Source organism: Capricornis sumatraensis, chromosome 8, assembly GCF_032405125.1.
Source record: "Capricornis sumatraensis isolate serow.1 chromosome 8, serow.2, whole genome shotgun sequence".
In the NCBI taxonomy this organism is placed as follows: domain Eukaryota; kingdom Metazoa; phylum Chordata; class Mammalia; order Artiodactyla; family Bovidae; genus Capricornis; species Capricornis sumatraensis.
The window spans coordinates 53,279,528-53,290,467 of NC_091076.1; the positions used below are offsets into that span (position 1 = coordinate 53,279,528).

General features: G+C 38.9%; 1 pseudogene; it reads right to left on the reverse strand.

Annotated features, from left to right (window-relative positions):
* The window catches only part of LOC138083550 (endogenous retrovirus group PABLB member 1 Env polyprotein-like), a 69,733-nt pseudogene extending 59,513 nt beyond the window's left edge, over nt 1-10,220 (reverse strand).
* Between the last annotated feature and the right edge of the window lie 720 nt (nt 10,221-10,940).

Consider the following 10,940-nt stretch of genomic DNA (forward strand, 5'->3'; position numbering starts at 1 on the left):
TTTTGTATAGTTATTCTGTGTTTTCTTGCCACTTAATATCTTCAGCTTCTGTCAGGTCCACAACATTTCTGTCCTTTATTGTGCCCATCTTTTTATAAAGTGTCCCCTTGTTATCTCTAATTTTTGAAGAGATCTCTAGTCATTCTCTTTCTATTGTTGTCCTCTCTTTCTTTACACTGATCACCGAAGAAGGCGTTCTTATTTTGCTCTGCTACACTTTAGTACTCTGTATTCTGATGGAAATATCTTTCCTTTTCTCCTTTGCTTTTTGCTTCTCTTCTTTTCTAGGCCTCCCCAGACAGCCATTTTGCTTTTTTGCATTTTTTTTTTTTTCTGTGGGAATGGTCTTGATCCCTGTCTCCTCTACAGTGTCACGAACCTCCGTCCATAGTTCTTCAGGCTCTCTATCTATCAGATCTAGTCCCTTAAATCTATTTCTCACCTCCAATGTATAATCATAAGGAATTTGATTTAGATCATACCTGAATAGTCTAGTGGTTTCCCCTACTTTTTTCAATTTAAGTCTGAATTTGGCAATAAGGAGTTCATGATCTGAGCGACAGTCAGCTCCCAGTCTTGTTTTTGCTGACTCTACAGAGGTTCTCCATCTTTGGCTGGAAAGAATATAATCAAGCTGATTTCAGTGTTGACCATCTGGTGATGTCCATGCGTAGAGTCTTCTCTTGTGTTGTTGGAAGAGAGTGTTTGCTCTGACCAGTGAATTCTCTTGGCAAAACTCTATTAGCCTTTGCCCGCTTCATTCTGTACTCCAAGGCCAAATTTGCCTGTTACTCCAGGTGTTTCTTGACTTCCTACTTTTGCACTCCAGTCCCCTACAATGAAAAGGACATCTTTTTTGGGTGTTAGTTCTTAAAGGTCTTGTAGGTCTTCATAGAACAGTTCAACTTCAGCTTCTTCAGCATTACTGGTTGGGGCATATTCTTGGATTACTGTGATATTGAATGGTTTGCCTTCGAAACAAACAGAGATTATCCTGTCGTTTCTGAGATTGCATCCAAGTACTGCATTTCGGATTCTTTTGTTGACCATGATGGCTTTTCCATTTCTTTTAGGGATTCCTGCCCAGAGTAGTAGATATAATGATCATCTGAGTTAAATTCACCCATTCCAGTCCATTTTAGTTCACTGATTCCTAGAATGTTGATGTTCACTCTTGCCATCTCCTGTTTGACCACTTTCAATTTGCCATGATTCATGGACCTGACATTCCAGGTTCCTATGCAATATTGCTCTTTACAGCATCAGACCTTACTTCTATTACCAGTCATATCCACAACTGAGTATTGCCTTTGCTTTGGCTCCATCCCTTCATTTACTCTGGATTTATTTCTCCACTGATCTCCAGTAGCATATTGGGCACCTACTGACCTGGGGATTCCCCTTTCAGTATCTTATCATTTTGCCTTTTCATACTGTTCATGGGGTTCTCAAGGCAGGAATACTGAAGTGGTTTGCCATTCCCTTCTCCAGTGGACCACATTCTGTCAGACCTCTCCACCATGACCCATCTGTCTTGGGTGGTCCCACATGGCATGGCCTAGTTTCTTTGAGTTAGACAAGGCTGTGGTCCATGTGATCAGATTGACTAGTTTTCTGTGATTTTGGTTTCAGTGTGTCTGCCCTCTGATGCCCTCTCGCAATACCTACCATCTTACTTGGGTTTCTCTTACTTTGGATGAGGGGTATCTCCTCACGGTTGCCCCTCCTGACCTTGAACTTTGAGTAGCTCCTCTAGACCTTCCTGCCCCTGCACAGCCACCGCTCCTTGGACATCGGGTTGCTCCTCTCGGCCACCGCCCCTGACCTTGGGTGTGGGGTAGCTCCAGAATACTGGAGTGGGTAGCCTTTCCCTTCTTCAGAAGATCTTCCCAACCCAGGGATCAAACCCAGGTCTCCCACATTGCAGGCAGATTCTTTACCAGCTTAGCCACCAGGGAAGCAATTGGTATAAGGACCTTCACAAAGAAGTCATGACGGAGAAACAGATGACATTGTTGAAAATGTGAGGATTAGAAAAGAAGGCTACTGAAAGAAAGATTAGAACATCAACATTATCAGAACAGAGACATTTCCCTGTGTCACAGGGTTTAAATTCACAATATGTATGATTTACAATTTTTAGCTAACTGTTGTCATTTAACTCACACATGTCTGCTTATGTTTAGAAAAGTGGCTTGTATATCTGTGTATTGCATAATTTATTTCAAAGTCAGTCCTTTCATCTTATTCTTCCTATCCCTCCTTTTGACATATTTCATTAAAATAAATCTCTACATGAACTGAAATATAAACATTTGTCTGTTCTGGAAGCACTTTTCAGTCACCGTACTGTGTCCAGAATAAGGAGACCAAAATCTAGGACTAGAATACCTACACACGAAATAAACAGAAGTACTCTTTAGGAAGAAAATTCATTGTCACCATCATAGATCTATTCATTGGGTAATTGTGTTAATCTTTCTTCCTTTGTAATTGACTCAAAGTCACAGCCTTATGTAAATAAAGCTTACTGTCCTCCAAATGAGCCAAGCATTAAAGAAGTATATCCATCAGAGTGATTAGATTAGTGCCTGCAAATGTATGAGCTTATCTCTTTACTGGTGATGTGTACTGTCTTGCACCATGTCCCTTAAACAGGAACTTGGCTTATTTTTAAAGTTGTTTGATCCACTCCAACAGAAGCAAAGTGACTGTAATTTCTGCCTCATTTTCGAGTAATTAGAATTTTATCTCTAACATACCCAGACACCAATTTTCATCCCATCCTTTGGTGACTACAAATCTAAGATCCTATTATTGAGGTCTTGATCCTGGAGAATAGTGCCATCTTTTAAATTGAATTAGTGTTTATCACTCCTTATCTACTTCTGTGGCCCCTGCTGAGGTTCCAAATTTGTTGTCATATTGAGTGCAGCACTTTCATAGCATCATTGTTTTAGGATTTGTAATAGCTCAGCTGGAAAATTTACTTATAAATAAATTAAGATAAATTTGCTTTTATTTTTAAAATTAATATGAGATATATGATTCAAAAATCTTAAAACTGAAAGAACGTTTTTATAGTATTGTTATCCTTTCTTCCTTTTAAGATGCTCAGGTACATTACCTTCCAGGTGATAAAAATCAATCATATTCCCTAAATTTATGAGAGATTTTATGAGTAAAATGACAGTAATTCAAACAGTGGTTTAGTGAAACAATTGACTGATTAATTGTGCAAGATACTTTGTTTTTAAGTTAGATTCATATAATGTTGAAAACAGGAACTTTTTTTGGGGTGTTTGTCCAAAGCTATTATCTTTGATGAAGAGTTTCCACCCCCATTGCTTGTATATAAAAAAGCCCTTTGCATATATTACTTTTGGGAATATTGACAGAATTCCTGGTTTCTAATATAAAGCATTTAAACTATAATTTAACCCTTCTCATTGATTATTTTTGACTACAATTATATAATCAATGCACACAATTTCTATGAATTGTAAGAGACTGTCATTTTTATTTAGAATAATTTTTGTTCAGTTGTCTTTTTTTTTTAATATGTACAATTTCAGCGGAAATTTGGTTTAAAGTTTAAAATGAAGAAAGAAAGAAAAAAGAAAATTATCGTTCATTAGCAGTTTGACTTTTCTTGTTTGAAAACAAATCACTATCACCAACAGGAACCGAAGAAAACAAACAAACATGGAGTCTCTTGCTTCTAGAAACCCTGAGTTAAAACCCATTGTGCAAAATGTTCTAATTGTATGATCTTGGTAAACCACTCAACATCTCTGAGCTTGAAGTTTTTCATCTGTATTTTGGAACATTGCAAGCTGTAAGGAATGACAGTCTCTTAAAACTAAAAGAGACAGAACAATGCATCTTACTTAGTAGACCTACAAAGTTGTTTATTTCTGAAATAAATTTTATAGGAGTTGGTTGGACTGTGAGTTTTCACTTAAGGACTTGTGAGAAAACAGTAGTTACTGGCTATATATGAGCTCTGAAACTTGTTCTCTCTTTTTGATTCAGGTGATTATTCCTCCAGTCTTGGTTACTTGTTCTTGGTTACTTGGTATCCATGTTCTCATTAGTACTCAGTTAAATATTTGAAAAGCCAAACATTCAAAGCTCTCCTGTATTGCTTTCAATTCTCATGTATTCTTTCCTGAAAACTGTGGCTGTCTCGATTTCCCCAGACTCAACAATTTTTCTCAACACATTAAGATCAATCGGCTCCTTCTGGTTTCCCCAGTTTGAAACTACAACTCTCAAACCCTATCTAGGCAGCAATTTGGGATGATGAGCTAGCCTTAATCTGATTGTTTTCCCTGTATCAGAAATCACTGTCCAGTGCTGCCTGATTTCCATGCTTGAAAACCATTGTTACATGTATTCTGTGTATTTTAGTTGCTTCAGGCAGTTGTGTAAATCTGATTTTTATTTACTATTATCAGTCATAACACATTGTCCAGAATTCATTCACTTGCTTATTCATTCAACAAGTATTATTAAATACTAAGCACAATGTTAGGAATAGGAATAGATAAAATTCAAAATTCACTGTATAAGACTTTAATAACACTCTTTTGTCCCTCATTTCAGTAACACCTCTTTTGAAAACTTAAGTTGAAAACTTGAGAATCAGGTTTTTTCCTTTGTTCCATCCACATGTAAATCCATCAGCAAATTTTGTGGCTTTTATCATAAAAATATATCACAAATCTGACCTCACTTTTCCACTTTCACCTTTCACATTCTCATCAAGATATTACCTGGTTTATTAAGAGAGCTTCTAACTATTTTTCTTACTTCCATTGCTATACTACAGAGTAAAAACCAAGTCTACATTGAGATTATTTCATTCTGTAGGGACTGAAGTTCTACACATTAAAAAAGCTTTCTATTACCTTTGAAATAAAAGTGAAACATCTTACCTTGGCCATTAAAGCCAAACAGTTCTCCCTTCTGCCTGCCCTTTTAAAGCCATCTCCTTTTAACCCTGCTGGCTCACTTAATTGCAGCCTCAGCAGCTTTCATGAAGTTTCTTTAAAGCCATGAGGTCACTCAAGCCTCAAGATCTTCAACATTCACTCTTTTGTCTGTTCATAATTCACTTCCCCTGAAATCTATTGACTTTGACTTGCTCATTTCATTCAAATTTCTGTGCAAATGAGACCATCTCTGAGCCTTTTATATTAAATAGTCTACTCTCTATATATAAGTCTCTAAATCCTTGCCTGCTTTGATATTCTTTATAGCATTAATTGTTATTTGAGAGCTTCCCTGGTGGCTCAAAAGGTAAAGAATCTACTTGCAATGCAGAAGACCCAGGTTTAATCCCTGGGTTGGGAAAATCTCCTGGAGAAGAAGATGGCTAATCACCCCAGTATTCTTGCCTAGAGAATTCCATGGACAGAAGAGCCTGGCAGGCTATAGTTCATGAGATTTTCATTACTTATTCACTCAGTTGTTAAAGATGAATGTCCTTCAGTAGAATGTAACACTGTAAGTCAAGGGCATTTTCACTACTGCAACCCCAGTTGCTAAAGCAGCTACCAGCACATAGGATCCATTAAAGACATTTTTTAAATAAATTTATTCAAGTAGATTTCATGGCAAATAGAAGGAGAAAAGTGACAACAGTGACTCATTTTATTTTCTTGGGCTCCAAAATCACTGTGGATGGTGATTGCAGGCATGAATTAAATGGCACTTGCTCCTTGGAAGGAAAGCCATCGAAAGGGTGTTGCTGAATGAAAAGACACCGGAATTCTTGGCCTCTGGAGAAGAATTCAATCCAGGGCCAGAGATGAGGCTTGATTGCTCAGAGCTTTTGTGTAATAAAATTTTATTAAAGTATAACGGAGATAGAGAAAGCTTCTGACATAGGCATCAGAAGGGGGCAGAAAGAGTACCCCACTGCTAGTCTTCAGCTGGATGTTATATAGTTATTAGAAGTCTGTTAATGAAAGAAAGGAATGTCTTAAAACTCAGAATGGCACCAGGGCGCCATCCATAAGATGTATTTTGGGATAATCTTGGCACCAGACATTCATCTGGGGCCATAAAACGATTGACTTGGATCTTGTAGAAGGGCAGATTACCTTATAAACAGTTTCATTTACATAGATTAGGGGAACAATATCTGAGTGTAACATACTGGTTTGTCAAGTGGGTTCTGAGCCATTAGGCGGAACCGACTTGAACACAGGGTCTGGGTAAATGCATAGTACATTAACATAGCTTAAGACAAACATTCCCATAAGAAAAATGCATTGGTTAACTCAAGATTTGAGAATAGCTAACTTTAAGTGAAACCAGGGGTCATTATGGCAACACAGTATTTTAAGAGAAACCTCCTTTAAAATTTGTATCGAGAAGGAAAAAAAATATATATATATATTGCTAGTTTGTTTCCTCCTGCTACTTAAGAGAGATAAAAATGTCTGACACTTGCAGCATATTTCCTCTGTTTAGAGACCCCTGGCTTTCCTGCCTGTTACCCTCTCATTCCCCCCTTTTCTTTTAGGAGAATTATGTTGCCTAGGAAAAAGGCACATCGTTCTCATTCCATAACTGCTTCTGAGCTGACAAGGGGCATTGTCCCTAAATTGGTGAGGCACCATATTCTCCGAACCCCATACTGAAGATGTCTGATCCAGGGGCCCCAAATAGTATTTGGAAGAAGTTGCAGCAGTACCAGGAGTTTGAGCAACCAGTTGTAACTTAAAAGCTTTCATGCGACTAGAAACAAAATCCAGTTACACAGTTACAAATTCAGGGAGAAAACAGCAAAAAACGAAACGATCATAACTATTGTAATTAAGATAGTTTTCCACCATGAGGAACTAGTTAACATCTCCCAAAGTGAGGCAATTGAGGCTTCAGGAATATCCATGGCCCTAATCATTTTGTTCATGTGTTTAGTAAAATGAGTAAGATTAGTGCTCATATCAGGTATATATGTACAGCATTGGATATGAAATGGCACAAGTTCCTCCTTGTGCAGTTGTCAGAATATCTAAAGCCAATCTGCTTTGTAATATCACCTTTCTAATTTGAGCTTGTTCAACATTAGGAGCTGAAGCAGCTTTTTGAGAATCTTGCAATGCCTGTTGAGTAAAATTAGTCAAAACATCCACTTGTAGCATAGCATCTGTAGTTCCCAAAGAGGGAACAAACACTGCAGCCAAATAATCACCAGTGAAATACAGACCTTGTCCACCGAGTTTTAAGGTGGGGTAAATTAGCAGGCTTTTCTGGAAGCTCTGAAAATATAAAGCAATGAGTAAAGGCTAGACCCAGGGTTCATCTCCCTATCCAACCAAGGGGAAGCCATGCCCATAGATAAGAGCCACATATCCAGTAACTTGAGTTTGGAGAAAGCCAGTGTGACTGAGATATCCAGTCCCAATTATTGCCTGACCAGACTGTGGCTCAAGTCGTGAAATCCTTATTGCCAAATTCACACTTAAATTGAAGAAAGTGGGGAAAAACCCTAGACCATTCAAGTATGACCTAAATCAAATCCCTTATGATTATATATTGGAAGTGAGAAATAGATTTAAGGGCCTAGATCTGATCGACAGAATGCCTGATGAACTATGGATGGAGGTTCATGACATTGTATGGGAGACAGGGATCAAGACCATCCCCATGGAAAAGAAATGCAAAAAAGCAAAATGGCTGTCTGACGAGGCCTTACAAATAGCTGTGAAGAGGAGAGAAAGGGAAAGCAAAGGAGAAAAGGAAATATATAAGCATCTGAATGTAGAGTTCTAAAGAATAGCAAGGAGAGATAAGTAAGCCTTCCTCAGCAATCAATGTAAAGAAACAGAGAAAAAGAAAATAATAGGAAAGATTAGAGATCTCTTCAAGAGAATTAGAGATACCAAGGGAATATTTTATGCAAAGATAAAGTCGATAAAAGGCAGTAATGGTATGGACCTAACAGAAGCAGAAGATATTGAGAAGAGTTGGCAAGAATACACGGAAGAACTGTACAAAAAAGATCTTCACGACCCTGATAATCATGATGGTATGATCAGTTATCTAGAGCCAGACATCCTGGAATATGAAGTCAAGTGGGCCTTAGAAAGCATCACTATGAACAAAGCTAGAGGAGGTGATGGATTTCCAGTTAAGCTATTTCAGATCCTGAAAGATGATGCTGTGAAAGTGCTGAATTCAATATCCCAGCATATTTGGAAAACTCAGTAGTGGACATAGGACTGGAAAAAAATCAGTTTCATTCCAATCCCAAAGAAAGGGAATGCTAAAGAATGTTCAAACTACTGCACAGTTACACTCATCTCACATGCTAGTAAGGTAATGCTCAAAATTCTCCAAGCCAGGCTTCAGCAATATATGAACCATGAACTTCCAGATGTTCAAGCTGGTGTTAGAAAAGGCAGAGGAATCAGAGATCAAATTGCCAACATCTGCTGGATCATCAAAAAAAAGCAAGAGAGTCCCAGAAAAATATCTATTTCTGCTTTATTGACTATGCCAAAGCCTTTGACTATGTGGATCACAATAAACTGTGGAAAATTCTGAAAGAGATGGGAATACCAGAACACCTGACCTGCCTCTTGAGAAACCTATATACATGTCAGGAAGCAACAGTTAGAACTGGACATGGAACAACAGACTGGTTCCAAATAGGAAAAGGAGTACATCAAGGCTGTAAATTGTCACCCTGATTATTTAACTTAAATGCCGAGTACATAATGAGAAATGCTGGGCTGGAAGAAGCACAAGCTGGAATCAAGATTGCCAGGAGAAATATCAATAACCGCAGATATGAAGATGACACCACCCTTATGGCGGAAAGTGAAGAGGAACTAAAAAAGCTCTTAATGAAAGTGAAAAAGGAGAGTGAAAAAGTTGTCATAAAACTCAACATTCAGAAAACAAAGATCATGGCATCTGGTCCCATCACTTCATGGGAAATAGATGGGGAAGCAGTGGAAAGAGTGTCAGACTTTATTTTGGGGGGCTCCAAAATCATTGCAGATGGTGACTGCAGCCATAAATTAAAAGATGCTTACTCCTTGAAATTTATGACCAACCTAGATAGCATATTGAAAAACCGAGATATTACTTTGTCAACAAATTCCCTCTAGTCAAGGCTATGGTTTTTCCAGTGGTCATGTACGGATGTGAGTTGGACTGTGAAGAAAGCTGAGCACCAAAGAATTGATGCTTTTGAACTGTGGTTTTGGAGAAGACTCTTGAGAGCCCGTTGGCCTGCAAGGAGATCAAACCAGTACACCCTAAAGGAGATCAGTCCTGGCTGTTCATTGGAAGGACTGATGCTAAAGCTGAAACTTCAATACTTTGGCCACCTCATGTGAAGATTTGACTCATTGGAAAAGACCTTGATCCTGGGAGGGATTGAGGGTAGGAGGAGAAGGGGAGACAGGATGAGATGGCTTGATGGCATCACCGACTCGATGAACCTGAGTTTGTGTGAACTCCGGGAGTTGGTGATGGACAGGGAGGCCTGGCGTCCTGTGATTCATGGGGTTGCAAAGTGTCAGACACGACTGAGCAACTGGACTGAACTGAGACAAAGGGAGGACTTGAACTGAGACTGGAAAACACGGGAATTATTACATTACATATTTCCTAAGGCAAAAATCCCAATTTTTTCGAATCATTGTAATGAACTCGTTGGCTAACTTTTGGGGATGACTGTGTTTGCTCCCAGCATATAGGGACAGTAGTTATTAGACGTCCCTTTTGAGGAATTAGCCACATATCCTCATCCCATATTTGATAAAATCAGGCAAAAAACCATTAGATCTAGACTTATTTGCCTTATGTTTAGTGAAAAAGTCATTAAACTGATACAATGTATAATCAAAATTAAAAGTCATGTTATGTCCATATTGAAAGTACAAAGTGTTGCACCAGTCCATTTTAGGGTTGTTAGATGTCATCAGATAAAGAAGAGGCATCACATATGATTGTTGTCAAAGGTATTCACAGACATGGAGAAAGCCTTTTCCTTGAAGTGGAGATGTCCAACATGGCAAGCCTTCCCCAGATGAAGAGGGGGGGTGCTCCACAGACCCAGTATTTAGACCCATTGTGGAATGCAGCGTAGGAGTGAGCCCTGGACAGGAAGCCATTGTCTTGAGGATCAAATGGCAGACTCAGGATCAATTGGCAGTCAGCATAAATAGGCTCACATAGATTATCAGGTCCATCTGAAAAGTACAAAGTCAGAGCATAGAAAGGAAAAACATAAACTGAAGTCATTTAGTTCTGGTCAGGGTGCCACCTCTTAACTTGAGTGTAATGTACCCACGAATCAATTCCTGGCACTTTGATAGCTGTGAAAGAAGAAAGAATAACCTGGTAAGGGCCTTCCCAGAGGGGCTCGAGGGATGGGCCCCAGATCCCAATGTTTTTATGAGGACCTCAGTTCCTGACTCAAATAGAGGCTTGCTTGACTCAGAGGCTGTGTCAGGAGTCGTCTCCTGGAATTCTGCTAATATCTGTTGAAAAGCTGAGAGCTGAGTTACATAACTAGTTAATTACAAGTCTTCATGGTCTATAAAAATGTCTGTTCATAAGAAAGACCTTCCATAAATACATTCAAAGGGGGACAGTCCCTATTTTTGGGGGGCAGTCCCTATTTTTGGGGGGCAGTTTGAGCCCTCATTAAAGCTATGGGTAGGACTTGAATCCAATTGTCCTGTGTCTCTTGAGTTAATTTGCACAGATATCTTTCGATAATGTCATAAGCTTTTTCAACCTTTCTTGAGGCTTGGGGTCTCCAGGAACAGTGTAAGTGATATTCTATTCCTAGCTCTTGAGATACCCCCTAGTTACAACACCTTTAAAGGTGGAGCCATTGTCACTCTGAAGGCTCCGTGACAGCCCAAACCTGGGGATAATTTCAGGGATTAAAATCTTTGTAACCT